This window comes from Capricornis sumatraensis, chromosome 1 (assembly GCF_032405125.1).
Source record: "Capricornis sumatraensis isolate serow.1 chromosome 1, serow.2, whole genome shotgun sequence".
NCBI classification, from domain to species: domain Eukaryota; kingdom Metazoa; phylum Chordata; class Mammalia; order Artiodactyla; family Bovidae; genus Capricornis; species Capricornis sumatraensis.
In genome coordinates, this window is record NC_091069.1 from 181,562,494 (window position 1) to 181,577,548 (window position 15,055).

At 37.2% G+C, this 15,055-nt stretch overlaps 1 protein-coding gene across 1 annotated transcript in view; it reads left to right on the plus strand.

Moving 5' to 3' along the window:
* FGF12 (fibroblast growth factor 12) overlaps window positions 1-15,055 on the plus strand; it is a 289,098-nt gene that overhangs the window by 160,422 nt on the left and 113,621 nt on the right. The window lies entirely within an intron of this gene.

A 15,055-nucleotide genomic window follows, 5' to 3' on the forward strand; every position in this document is an offset into this window, starting at 1 on the left:
CCATTCTATTGTTTTCCTCTGTTTCTTTGCATTTTTCACTTAGAAAGGCTTTCTTATCTCTCCTTCCTATTCTTTGGAACTTTGCATTCAGATGGGTATATCTTTCCTTTTCTTCTTTGCCTTTTGCTTCTCTTCTTTTCTCAGCTATTCATAAGACCTCTTCAGCCAATCATTTTGCCTTTTTGCATTTTACTTTTGTGGGGGATGGTTTTGATCACTGCTTCCTATACAATGTTTTGAACCTCTGTCTATAGTTCTTCAGACCTCTGTCTGTCAGATCTAATCCTTTGAGTCTGTTTGTCATTTCCACTGTTTAATCATAAGGGATTTTATTTAGGTCATACCTGAATGGCCTAGTGGGTTTCTCTACTTTCGTCAATATAAGTCTGAATTTTGCAATAAGGAGTTCATGATCTGAGCCACAGTCAGTTCCTGGTCTTGTTTTTGCTGACTGTACAGAAATTATTAAATAAATTCAGTCATACATAGGTATAGAAATATTCTATAGCCATTAAATGTTATCAGGTACACTATGTAACTAAGAAAAGTATTTCCATTCTAATGTTCTATAAGGGAATGAATAACTAGTCATAATGTGTATTTAGCTAACATTTATTAGGCCCTTTCCATTTGCCATGCACTATTTAAGCATTGTACATTTATACATCTTCACAGTAATTCTAAGGGATAGATGCGATTATTACACATATATTATATACAGGAAGGGGCTTTCCAGGTGGCGCTATTGGTAAAGAACTCGCCTGCCAGTGTAGGAGCTGTAAGAGACATGGGTTCCATCCTCAGGTCGGGAAGATCCCCTGGACAATGGCATGGCAACCCACTCCAATATTCTTGTTGGGGGAATCCCATGGACAGATGAGCCTGGCAGGTGCAATCTATAGGGTCACAGACAGACACAAGTGAGGCAACTTAGCATGGAGATATACATGAAGAAACTGAGCAAGGTTACAGAGCTAGTAACTGCTGGGTCAGGGATTCAAAGCTAGATAATGTGTCTCTCGAGGTCACACTTAACCAGTCTCTGTATAAGATCAGCAAACATATGTGTATATTCACATCAATTACACCTAGTTGGAGAAGGAAATGGCAACCCACTCCAGTACTCTTGCCTGGAAAATCCCATGAGTAGGGGAGCCTGACAGGCTGCAGTCCACGGGGTCGCGGAGAGTTGGACACGACTGAGCAACTTCACTTTCACTTTTCACTTTCATGCATTGGAGAAGGAAATGGCAACCTACTCCAGTGTTCTTGCCTGGAGGATCCCAGGGATGCCGGAGCCTGGTGGGCTGCTGGAGCCCGGTGGGCTGCTGTCTGTGGGGTTGCAAAGAGTCAGATACGACTGAAGTGACTTAGCAGCAGCAGCAGCAGCAGCAACACTGAGTGGATGTAAAAAGCCGGAAGAGAATATACAAAAAAATAAAATTACTCAACACTGTTGAAATTCATAGGAGACACATTTTTAAAATTTCCTCTAATGTTCTAACGTATGGCTTTTACTATATAAAAATATGACTTAGTAATGTCTAACATTTGAGTACAAAGTTCAAACTTTATTAAAAAAGATGTTTCATATATTACAAAAGAGAGATGATCTCTGGCCAGTATAGCCATTTACCCCATTTGAAAATCCACTCCCAGAAGTGTGATGTTAAGTTTAGTTTTGGTAAAAGCTACCAGAGAGGCCCAGAGAGTGGGGAGAATAGATGCTTAAAGAATAAGGCTTTCATGGAAAATTGTAAGTAGGAGGATTTGCTAATATGTAGGTCAGAGGATGGCAGACTGAGTAATCTGTTCATAATGTAAATGTAGCAGGGATAACCGGTGTAACCAGCATAGGAAAAATCAAATTAAACATTAGGGAGAACTTCTGAGCTTCAATAGTATTGTTTGGGGCTGTGTATATATATTTTAAAATAAAAGGTTTTACCTGAAAACCTGCAGCTACCCATCCCTTGGAGGAGCAGAAATGTTCACAGAAGGAAAGAATATAGCTGAAGGCAGGAAGAAAAGCACCACATGGAATATAAACTATATGATAGAGAAGGAGAAACTTGTGATTTATGTTAAACTTATTAAAGATGCACCGTGAGAAATTTATAATTTTGGGGGTGCAAAATTATCTATAATGGTATCTTAATGAGTATGAATTGTGTAAAAGTATATTCTACAATTAAGGAAGTTTTATAAACCTTTTTAATTTGGAGTCCAAGAATGGGTTTAGACTGATGCATAACTTCCATAAATTTTATATCAAGTTTAAATATGTGCAAGTGAGCAGTTTGACGGGGAAGGTTCCTGTGGTTTCTGTCAAATAGTCTTTTTTTTTTTTTTTTCTTCCTTTGCAAGTTTTATTGAAGTATATTCTTTTTTTTTTTTTTAATTTTTTTTTTTATTAAATTTTAAAATCTTTAATTCTTACATGTGTATAAGCTATTGACTACTATAATATCTACATTGATCTGTTTCAGGAAAAGATAAGGCTATACAGTTATTATAGATAGGTAGATAGATAAACTTCCCCTTTGGCTCAGTGGGTAAAGAATCTGTGCAGTGCAGGAGACACAGGAGATGTGGGTTTGATCCCTGGGTCAGGAAGATCCCTTGGAGGAGGAAATGGCAACCCACTCCAGTATTCTTGTCTGGAAAATCCCATGTACAGAGGACCCTGGCAGGCTACAGTTCATGGGTATCAAAGGGTCAGACAGAACTGAGCAACTAACACACACACAGATAGATAAACAGATGACGAATAGATAGCAAATAATACATAGACAGGTGATAACAGGTAGACAGTCTGTTGCACATAGTTTCAGAATCTTGTGGATGGACCCCTTCTAATGTGTGTTTTCTAAATATGCTGTTGGAAATTTTTATAATAAAGTCTTCAGATATATTGTTGAAATGAAAATAGGTAACACAAGCATTTAAAAACCTCCAATTTATGGTCACTGAGGAGTATAATGAAAAAGAATTTTGCTCTGGGTCTTCAGCTCTATCTTGCACATTATGTTTGTCATAAAACTGACAGATCTTTGGGATATTTGGGGGTTCTTCCTTTGGCTGCCATGCAGCAAGCTGGTCAGCCTTTGCTATCTGAGGTGCAGTAATCATCAGAGTAACCTGCCTTCTCAGACAAAGTCACCTGTTCCAGGACCAAGGCTCAAATAAATTTCCTTTGCATCTTGGTGACATCTCTTCTTTTCATTGTGAAATCAGTTGTCATTGTTTAGGAAGCCTTCTTTTAGGTTTCCCATAATCCAAACCTATAGGTAGAGCTTCGCTGGTGGCTCAGTGGAAAAGAGTCCACCTGCCAGTGCAGGGGACACAGATTTGATCCCTAATCCGGGAAGATCCCACATGTCATGGAGCATCTAAGCCCACGTGCCACAACTGTTTAGCCTGTGCTCTAGACTGCAGCTGCCACTACTGAAGCCCATGTGCCCTAGAGCCCGTGCTCCACAGCAAGAGAAACAATCACAGTTAGAAGCCCATGCTCTGCAACCAAGAGTGGCCCCCCGCTTGCCACAGCTCGAGAAAAGCCCCCACAGCAGCAAAGACCTAGCATGAAAGTGAAGGTCGCTCAGTCGTGTCCGACTCTGTGACTGCATGGACCATACAGTCCATGGAGTTCTCCACCAGAATACTAGAATGGGCAGCCTTTCCCTTCTCCAGGGGACCTTCCCAACCCAGGGATCGAACCCAGGTCTCCCGGATTGCAGTCAGATTCTTTACCAGCTGAGCCACAAGGGAAGCCCAAGAGCCATCACAACCAAAATTAAATAAATAAAATTATGTATTTAAAAAACCTACAGGTAGCAAGAATTTAAATAGACATGACACATAGGTTCCTGATTCTTCAAGGCATTGTTCTCTTGAAGCAAATAACCAATGAGAAGAGATTTGGTCCACTTTTAAAATCAGTTTTTATTGCCTTTAACTTCATTAAAAGCTTTATTGAGATGTAATTCACATTTGTTGCTTTCCCCCTGAGTTTCTCTTCCCTTTTATTGGCTATAAAAAAGTATGTCTATGTGTGTGGGCCTATGTGTATGTTTGTGTGTGGGGTTTAAAAATAGAGCAAATTGACTTTTGAGAAGCACAGTTAATAAAACACTTGGATTTGTAATATAGGATGGAGTAAGACTGTACGCAGCACAGAAAAGTGGAATAATTTCAAAGATTCTAATTGAAATAATAATTTTACTAGTTACCTTTTTTTCTTCCTAATGCCTGCACTAACTCTGACAATTGCTCCATTTTATAATTTAGACAAGAAAGCTTCAAATGGAATTTGTGACTTTGTAAGGAACATATAGCAAGATTGTATACTTGACAGAGTCTAATATTTCATGTTGGTTGGTACTGGCCTTTCCATGAGTTTCTGTGAGACTCCCGGTTTGTCTACTAAGTTGTCTATTATTGGGGAGGGATTTTTTGTGTGTGTGTGTGTGTGTGTGTGTGTGTGTGTGTGTGTGTGTGTGCGCGCGTGCATGCACACGCTCAGTTGCTCATTCATGTCTGACTCTTTGTGACCCTGTGGACTGTAACCCACCAGGCTCTTCTGTCTACGGGAATTCTCAGGCAAGAATACTGGAGTGGGTTGCCATTTCCCTCTCCAGGGGATCTTCCTGGCCCAGGGATTGAACATGCGTCTCCTTCATTGGCAGGCAGGCTCTTTACCACTGCACCAATTTGGACATCTCCACGTGGTTGTCTGCTTGTGCAATGTTTCAATTTTTTGTTTGTTCAGCAAATATTAATTGATTGTCTCCTCTACACAATGACTTATCTATGCTTGATGTTATGGGGTTTACAAAATTAATAAGAAAATGATCCTTGCTTCTAAGGAGGGACTTATAAATAACTAAAGAACAAGGAAGATTGTGGATCTTACTGTAACACACTGGTAAACAGGATGCTCTGGGAATAGAGGGAGTAACTTAAATTTGAGAGGTCATAGAAGAGTGCATGCAAAGGAAGCTTTTTATCATGGCTTTGAAGGAAAGATAGGATTGTTGTAGGTAGAGAAGGGCAAAGTGCTAGGACTTCCAACTGGACAAAAAAACACTGATTCACTGAATGCTTTCTGTGTGCTAAACACCAGGTGAAATGGACTTTTTCCTATGAGCCAAGTTCTTTTCTTGTCCCCACAAACAGAGAAAGAAATGGAAGCCTGTAGAGATTTATTTTGTTTTCAGGCCAAAAGGGAGTGCAGGCAGCAGAATCACTGCCATATTTGCTAAGTTGAAAGATTGTATTTCTCTTCTTCATTACCGTGTCTAGCACAGTGGTTGGCACACTTTTTCTTAAGGTGCCAGACAATAAATATTTGATACTTTTCACATTTACACAATCTCTGTCACACTTATTCACCTCTGCCTTTGTAACTCAAAAGCAACCATAGACCATACAGAAATGAACGAAGTTGGTTTTATTCCAATAATACTATTTATGGATGCTGAAAAGGAAATTTTGTGCAATTTTCACATTTCATGAAATATTCTTTTTTGATTTTTCATAACATTTTAAAATGTTATGTTTTAACATTTTAACATTTAAAATGGTTAAAAGGGTTAATACTATTTTTCACTCATGGCCCTGCAGCAATAAGTGGTGGGTTGGATTTGTCCTGCAGGATGTAGTTTGCTGACCCCTGATGGCTTATAACAGGAGATTAATAAATATTTCTCATGAAAAGTAACTAGTGGGAGAAACACCTTGATCCTGGGTGTATCACATAGCTCCTGGGTCGTCCACTTGACTCCTAGTCTCCATAAGTGGCCCTGCTGGGAATTCTGGACTGTAGTTTGAGTGACCAGTGGCCCTGTACTCCCAACACTGAAGCATATCATTTTAGACATAACTATACTTTATACAGATGCATTTGTTGGAAAATAACAGGTCAAGAAATCAGCTGAGATAAGGCTTTGATTCTGTTATTGAACCAAGAAGTATGTTCAGGCCTGTTCTTGAAGTGAGCAAAGATATGATATACCTTAAGTCACCTGGTTTGTTTATCTTTAAAGAGCAAAAGCTTTTTTGTGTCATCTATTTAAAAACTATTGAGTTATATTTGATGGCCTCCTTTTGATTAAAAAAATAAGAAAAAGTCCCTGAAGTTGAACTTATTTATATAGTGAACATGATGTAAGTCTGATGATATTCCTAGATAGCACTGATGAAATCCAACATACTTGAATATACTTAGCAAGACCCAGTACACCTGAATATCTCTGAGGCAGACCAGTACTCTTACAGGGACAAACACAAAGCTGTTGGCCTCAGAAAGTGGATCCCAGGAACATTTTAAGTTTTATTAGACATGTTCCTACCTGTTCCTCAGACTGGACTGTGGAATTTTATCCTTGTTGGTCTAAAAGTAGAGTCTTGATAACCACTTTTATGTTAGAACTTTTCATATAGGTCTGTCTGATTTCAGAGGTACCAAGAGTCTAATGATTATGAAGATTCCACTTAATATAGTGTAAAGAGTGGCCTTGGAAACTTATCTATCCTTCCTTTTCTTCATATTCTTCCTCTGGAAAGTGGAGTAATAATAGTCATTTCATTGGGTTGATACACAGATAAAATGAGATAATGAATCATTTGAATTAATTTACCCTATTTTTAGAATTTTTTTTTTTTGCTTTTTATCTGTGACAGAATTAAAAATAGAACTCCGTGTATTACAGTTCCCTACTATGTTTATTGTGAACCCAAGTTTTTCCTTTGAGTCTCTTTTCGATCTCACACTGAATGTGAACCAATAATTTCCTGACTTTGTTCTGACAACACTTGTCAAAAATATGATGAACCCAACTGGTTGTATTCTATAGCTTTTGAGAAAAGGCATCCTTGAAATACACTTTGTTGATGGCATGAATTAACACAAAATATTAGATTAATTTAGTTACTATGAGTTAGAAGAGCATTTATTTATTCCTTATTTAGATTTCTGATGTGCTATGTAGTTATGATGGTTTATGAAAACAAGCCTGGATATCTTATGCTAAATTATTAGCAAAAGCCTAACTCAAAATGAGGTTTTAGTTCACATGATGGAAGGATTGATTCCTTTGATTTTCCCCAAGAGAAATGAGTGTTTCAGTCTTTAAAGATTAAATATAATACAGGTTGGCTCCTCTTCAATCCCAGTAAGGAGAGTTTGCTATAATTCTACAGATCTGTGCTCTAAAGCACATTTTCACTGTTCTTATTGATGCTTATCAATTAAGATGATTTTGTGTCAGAGAAGGATAGGAATAGGATGCTTTGTTAGAAGGCAGCAGAGTTTCAGAGGACATCTTTAGACTCACATGTTTCTCCATTTGACCCTAAAATCAATAGACTATTGACCAAGGTCTTAACTTGAATTTTTATATGTTAGAAATTTATTTGTTCTGATTTGAACTTTAAAACTCAGTTTCTTTTACTTCAATAAGAGAATTCCATTGCAGAGCCAATATATTGTTTAAATCAGTGCTTCTTAACTTGTCTGTATATGAAAATTCCATGGAGAGCTAAAAGTAAAAAGATCATCCTTGAACTCATACTCACGTTTAATAGATTTGGAGTGTGGTCAAACATAGGTATTCTTTTTTCTCTTTTTCCTCTGTTTCTCCTGATTTTTAAAAACAAAACCAGGAGACTTTAACCTGTAGTTTTGGTGTTCATCTCAGTTACTTGGGGATTTTGTAAAGCTAAAGACTGAGTCTTTAGTAGATCTGGGGTGGGACATTGATGGGGCCAACACTGATGTTCTAAGCATCACATTTTCAATAACAAAAATTTAAATTAAGGGCTGATTTTGTTAGGAAACTTTTTATCTGTGAATGACTTGACTAAACCACTGTCTGTGACATAATTATATTTGGCTTCATTAGATATTCAAAATGATCTCATACTTTACTTGTTAAAAAATTACCTTTCTTAGTATCACTTTGCTTAAACACCTAACACGCTCACTCTTTTGCTAGGCTTGCAGGGAATGTACAGAATAGAAAAATACAAATCCTGTACTTAAGTAGCTCAAAGAGGAGTTAAGTTCTGATGCTAATGACAATGATTTAAGTACAAGGCATTATAAAAGAAGTAAAATGTTTGAGTTTTTGGTTAATTTTGAGATGTTATGCCATTTGGTTTCCAGGTTTTGGAAATTCAGTCCTTTTTTGTTTTTCTTTTCTGTAAAGAATGTATGTATGCCTGGGGTGTGGGCAGTGTAGGTCTTAGGGATTTTTATCTATTTTGGTATGGGTATATCTAAAGTACCTAGAACAGAGCTTGACTAAAAAAATCTTGAAAATGTGAGTGGAATGCACATGGTTGGTAACAGGTATCTGCCACCTAGTATTTCAGAACAGTGGCTTTTGAAGCAGACAGTGTGATGGATGCCCATTGTAAAGGTAAATAAGCCTAACATATCATGTCATACACAGGACAGTTTCTTTATGGGAAAGTAGAGGAGGTATGGAAGAAGGATATGGACAGAACAAGTGTTATGGATCAGGCATTTCAAGACCATACAGAATCATAGGTAACACTTGCCCATGTTTATATATCAGGTTCTTATTATCAGGTCCTTGGAGTTTTAGTGGAAACTGTGTTTAAGAGGATTGTTTAAGCAGGCTGAGTGTTTGGAGCACTCAGTCTTTTGTTGGAAACCTCAAAACTACAGATGAGTAGAAAATCATGGGATTTTTGTGGAGAATTTATGAATCTTACTTGATCATTGATGAGAAAGTTCTCTAAATATAAGATCTTTTCTTCCCATATATTACTTCATTTAAAAATAACCAGCTATTTCTCTTTTAGATCTTTTAAATGGTCAAAAGCAAGTGATAGAACTCTCTAATATACTTTTAGGATTTCATAAGGTTAAAAATTATAAGAAACATGATTTTGATTATTCCTGGGAAAATAAATATCATTTTATGTTATTTTACAATATATTATTGTAGACTCTAATTATAAGTATCTCCAGTCAGATCTAAATACTGTTGTGAAAACTTTTTGTAATATTATAACTTTTAATTCATAAGACACGCTCATTTGAAGTCATTGTGTTAAACATTTTTTTTTTTTAATCCTCAAAAAGTAGTTTTTGAATGTCTTTCCAGAAAATTAACAAAGTGATCAGCAGCTCACTTGCCAAGGGAATTAAGAGCAAAGTTTATGCCTCCCACTGCTGGCTTACTTGTACAAAACAAATGTCAGAGGCAGCACATGGGAAACTTGTAATGGTTTAATTTACATGTATGGAGTCAGCACAAAATTAATAGCAGTCTGTCACCAAGGTTTGTTAGCTAATTGCTGGGTTTTAATGTTAAGCAAATGAATGTGAATTTTAACAATGTTTTAAGAGCCTCTTTGGGAACCTATTCTTTCTATTCCTCTTGACATACCAAGCTTCTTTCTAAATATATTTTCTAATTCTTCAAGTATTAAGATGGCAACTTTTGTTGTCTTTGGCATTCAACCCCCTCCCTAGTAAAATCAGCTGATCAACCTCTCAGAAAAACCCATAAGGAAAAATTTCCAGGGCCACTGCTATTATTTTCTTTTTTATACATCCCTTTCCTTGTAAAGGGCAAACAGGTCAAATTTTCCCAGAGGTTGCAGGAAGAATGACTTACTAAGTGTTTTATAATCTGACTCTACATAAAAGTAATTTAAGTAGGAAATCATTCAGTTCAGTTCAGTTACTCAGTTGTGTTCAACTCTTTGCAACCCCATGGACTGCAGCATGCCAGGCCTCCCTGTTCATCACCAACTCCTGGAGTTTACACAAACTTATGTCCATTGAGTCGGTGATGCCATCCAACCATCTCATCCTCTGTCATTCCCTTCTCCTCCTGCCTTCAGTCTTTCCCAGCTCAGGGTCTTTTCAAATGAGTCAGCTCTTTGCATCAGGTGGCCAAAGTATTGGAGTTTCAGCTTCAGCATCAGTCCTTCTAATGAACACTCAGGACTGATTTCCTTTAGGATGGACAGGTTGGATCTCCTTGCAGTCCAAGGGACTCTCAAGAGTCTTCTCCAACACCACAGTTCAAAAGCATCAATTCTTCGGCGCTCAGCTTTCCTTATAATCCAACTCTCACATCCATACATGACCACTGGAAAAACCATAGCCTTGACTAGATGGAACTTTGTTGACAAAGTAATGTCTCTGCTTTTTAATATGCTATCTAGGTTGGTCATAACTTTCCTTCCAAGGAGTTAAACATCTTTTAATTTCATGGCTGCAGTCACCATCTGCAGTGATTTTGGAGCCCAAGACAGTAAAGTCTTCCACTGTTTCCACCGTTTCCCCATCTATTTCCCATGAAGTGATGGGACCAGATGCCATGATCTTTGGTTTCTGAATGTTGAGCTTTAAGCCAACTTTTTCACTTTCAAGACGCTCTTTAGTTCTTCACTTTCTGCCATAAGGGTGGTATCATGTGCATATCTGAGGTTATTGGTATTTCTCCTGGAAATCTTTATTCCAGCTTGTGCTTCATCCAGCCCAGCGTTTCTCATGATGTACTCTGCATATAAGTTAAATAAGCAGGGTGACAATATACAGGCTTGACATGCTCCTTTTCCTATTTGGAACCAGTCTGTTGTTCCATGTCCAGTTCTAACTCTTGTTTCCTGACCTGCATACAGGTTTCTCAAGAGGCAGGTCAGGTGGTCTGGTATTCCCATCTCTTTCAGAATTTTCCACAGTTTATTGTGATCCACACAGTCAAAGGCTTTGGCATAGTCAATAAAGCAGAAATAGATGTTTTTCTGGAACTCCCTTGCTTTTTCAATGATCCGGTGAATGTTGGCAATTTGATCTCTGGTTCCTCTGCCTTTTCTAAAACCAGCTTGAACATCTGATAGTTCACAGTTCACGTTAAAGCCTAATCTATTTCTAAGGTGTATGTTAAAAATGTGTCCTATGATGTAAACAAAAGATATTTTTTTCTCCCACTGCCCCTCTTTGTATTTTATTCAATGAGGAATAATTTTAATCTATTCCTAGAGATAATCTCCAGCAGGCCCATAGCATCTCTGCTACCCTGCTGACATGCGAAGTCACCAACAGTGTAGGTTCAGTAATTAGCATATAGACTAAGGGATTAACCCACACTTTGAACTTGATTTATTAACAGTTAAACCTTTCTTTCTTAGAGTCTCTTACTATCGCTTTCTATCTAGCAGTTATATGAGCTCTACCAGAGTCGAGGTGTTTTGTGGAGGGGAGAGAATTAGTAAACAGAGTACAGGTCTCACTGGCCTCAATTTCGTCAATACCCAACCTTGGCAGATGTGTTTAAAGTTGTGGTCTTTGAGTAGACCAGTTTCACAGAAAAGCTTTCTCTCATAACTGCTCTCTTGAGATATTTAAGGATTCCCTGCCAGATGCTTTCCCCTGCAGTTCCTTAACTGGCATCTCTGTTGCAGGTGTTTCCCTTGTAGATCTGTCCCCAGCAATGCATACCCTGTGACGCAAGTCCAATCTCTTTGTGTTGAAAAGCCTTTCTCCTTTCACTCCAGTTTAGCTTATCCAAGGCGACTCCTCCCCTCCTTTTCCCTCCTTTACTCTTCTCATCTGTCTGTCTCTTTGGCACAGCTTAGGTCTTAGTAAAATTTTGCCTTTCTTAGATGTGAGTCAGATGTGTCCTTCCCCTGCTGAGAAGTTGCACCCCTCAACCTTTCCTCTGCATGGGTGGGGCAAAGATAACAGCACCCCAATAGCTTTTTTTCTGGAAAAACTTGATAAGCAGTTTTATCTAAAATCCTGCTTCTGAACCTTGGACCTCTGTTTAAATCTTGTTGTATCTCAGGGGGCCAAGAGTAATAGAGAATAGAGCATGCTCCCTTTCATCACCTATGTAAATACTGTATATGGGAATTTGTGAACCCACAGAATGCATTGTGAACCCACAGAATGCATTGTGATAGCTACTGATTGGGTTTCTCAGTTAAATCTGAGGCAGGAAAAAATCCCAATTAAATGTGTTACATATTTAAACAAGTTGAAGATAAAGACAATTCCTCTCATTGTGATTTCTTAACCATTGACTTGGCATTAGTAATTAGACACAATAAGACATTTGTGGCAGATCAAAGATGTATAAAATATAGTTGTCTATATAGGCACACAATCTTATTGGGAAATCCAGGCATATTCAGTATAGATAAATTTGCCTCTGATATTATTGATCAAACTACCCTGATGTAGTTTGGCAATCCATTTGGTTTGGTATTTGCCAAAGGGCAAGGCTAGCTTGGTATGCAGGGGGACATTTTGACATGGTGATTTGGATTGGCAATTGGTTATTGATCATTAAGATGGGGATGATTCATGAAATGGAAGGTTGAGGTGGAGAAGGGAAAAAAAAAAGTAAATTAACCTAGAATAGGTTATTGGTCGTATAATAAGCTTATACTTAGTCTACATATTTTATTGCAATGTCTGTATACAAAAAACAAAACAAAACAAAACAAAAACACACACACACACAATGAAGGCAGTTAGAGACAAATCCAAGGGAGTATCACACACAGTCTCTCCTATATAATGGGCTAATGATGAAGAATTCTGGCATTGTCCTTAAGACCTACCTTTGAGTCCATGGTTTGATCGTGAAATCCAGCACCTGAGTTATTTTCATTGCTTTTTCATATGCTTAAACTTTTTCTTTAACCATTATCTAAAGTTAAAGTGTTTTCATTACTTTGTGGCAAAGAAAGATTCATATTTTTTATATCTTACACAGAGAGAAAAACTATTTGTGTTTTTCCCTTGAGGAAATATTTATAAACTACTCTCACAGATTTCCTTAGAGAAGAAAGTATAAACAACCTCCCTACACACTCCATTTATAAACACTTCCATTAAATCTGTTTTACCTTTCATTCATGGAAAGTGCATATTCATATGTGGCATGTCAGGGACTTACTGCATTTTACCCATGCACTTGGAATTTCTTTGTTCCAATCCAATGTGTTTGGGCTTTTGTTTGAACATAATTGTGTTCACCTTACTTAATTCTTTTTCTTTTTCCTTTGCATTTTATGAATATGTTGATAACTGCATTTAATATGTAAAGAGTTGCTTTAAAGCCATTCAGCCATACTACAGTGAGTTGCCATTTCCTTCTCCTGACCCAGTGATTGAGCCCACATCTCCTGCACTGGCAGGCAGGTTCTTTACCACTGAGCCATCTGGGAAGCCCCAAAATAAACTTAAGAAGTTTTAAAAATGTTTTTGCTTTAAATGCATTAAATGTATAGTATATACTATGCTAAATAGCGTGTAAATTAGTATGCATAATTTTTAAAGAAACATTTATGAATATCCTAGTTTCTTTACAAAATATATGTAAATTAAATATGTATAATTAAATTTATATTTGTAAGTATATATAAATATATAACTGTCCACATGTATCAAGTCTGTTAGCTATAGATTTGTGTGTGTATGTCTGTGTCTCTGTGTATGAGTAAATGCAACATGAAATTAGAATAGAGTGTAGAAATCAATGAGGATAAATTATTGCAAAATTACCAAAAGCTTTCTCCTCCTTACAGATCGTCTCTCTTTAAAAGAACAAAGAACAATGTATATTTGGTTAGATTGTTGAGAGTTTCAGTTATTTAAATATTATAACATTATCTCAATGTTTAAAGCAAGCGTTTGAAACCAAAGGAAAGACTCAGTCACAAAGACTCTGTCTTATTGTAGCTAGTTGGATACCATTCCCTTTCACTTTTCACTTTCATGCATTGGAGAATGAAATGGCAACCCTCTCCAGTGTTCTTGCCTGGAGAATCCCAGGGATGGAGGAGCCTCGTGGGCTGCCGTCTATGGGGTCACACAGAGTCAGACACGACTGAAGTGACTTAGCAGCAGCAGCAGCAGCTGGGTTCACTATTCTCTGGCCTGAACTTGAATATGTATGACAATGAATTCATCATCTGGTATAGCACAACCAGACAAGCCATAGCAGTGATGTGCAATTTCTCTCCCGACCAGAATTCATGTCATAAAGCTCTATCAATCTCATTAAATGAACTGTTTTTACCTCACTGTAGAATAACAAACAGAATCCTCCAGGTGGGTGTACTCATTAGATGCTGTATTACTCCAGGAAGGACTTTAGTGGCTAATGGAGAGCTTCCATGGGCTTAATGCACACCTCTTTAGGAAACGATGTATGTGTTTGGCTGTGTTTAGATTAAATGTAACAGATTTCTGTTTTTATTTTAAAAACTGTCTGGGAGTCAGAAATGAGAAATGTGTAACTTTAGTCCTTGGAAAATATAATTGTTAATGATTGCTTTTAAACAACTAAATTAAATTTGCCTAATGATTCATCAAGGTGGGAAATCAAGTTGTGCCTATCTTTGATATGTAAGACAGAATCTAATTTGAATCCAAGCGCGTTTTTATTTTATCACATTAAATGTGAATTTAATTCATTGTAAAAACTTATGCTGTGATATACACATCAACATTATTACCTTAGTGCATTGATAATTCCAACTTTCCTGAGTATAATAATCATTTTTGCCCCTATCAATCAACTTAGAAAGCGTCTAGTAGTAAAACTCAGAAATGCTTTCTCTCCTCTGATTCTAATTTTAATATGTATGCCTCACTCTTAGACCTATTTATTGACTTTTCCTGAAAAATAGTAATTGGGAAAAGTTCACAGTGTGCATAATATTAATAATTTTAATTTTTTATTACTTTAACAAAAGTAACTCTCTAGTGAAGTCACATACACTATGTCCAGCAGGTTGATAAATGCTCTGTTTGTATTATTTCCTTTAATCCTTACTATAACCTGTTATGGAAGTTTATTAACTTCTTTTTCAGAGATGAGGAAACCAAGGCATCTACCGATAAGAAATTTCCTGGGTTCTTACAGTTGGTATGTGGTGGAACCACAATTCATACTCTATTCCTGTGACTCCTGAGTTCAAGTTCTTACACTTCACAGTAATAGTTCTCTTCTATCCTAGCCGGTGACCTGATATAATTTCAGTAGAACTTGAG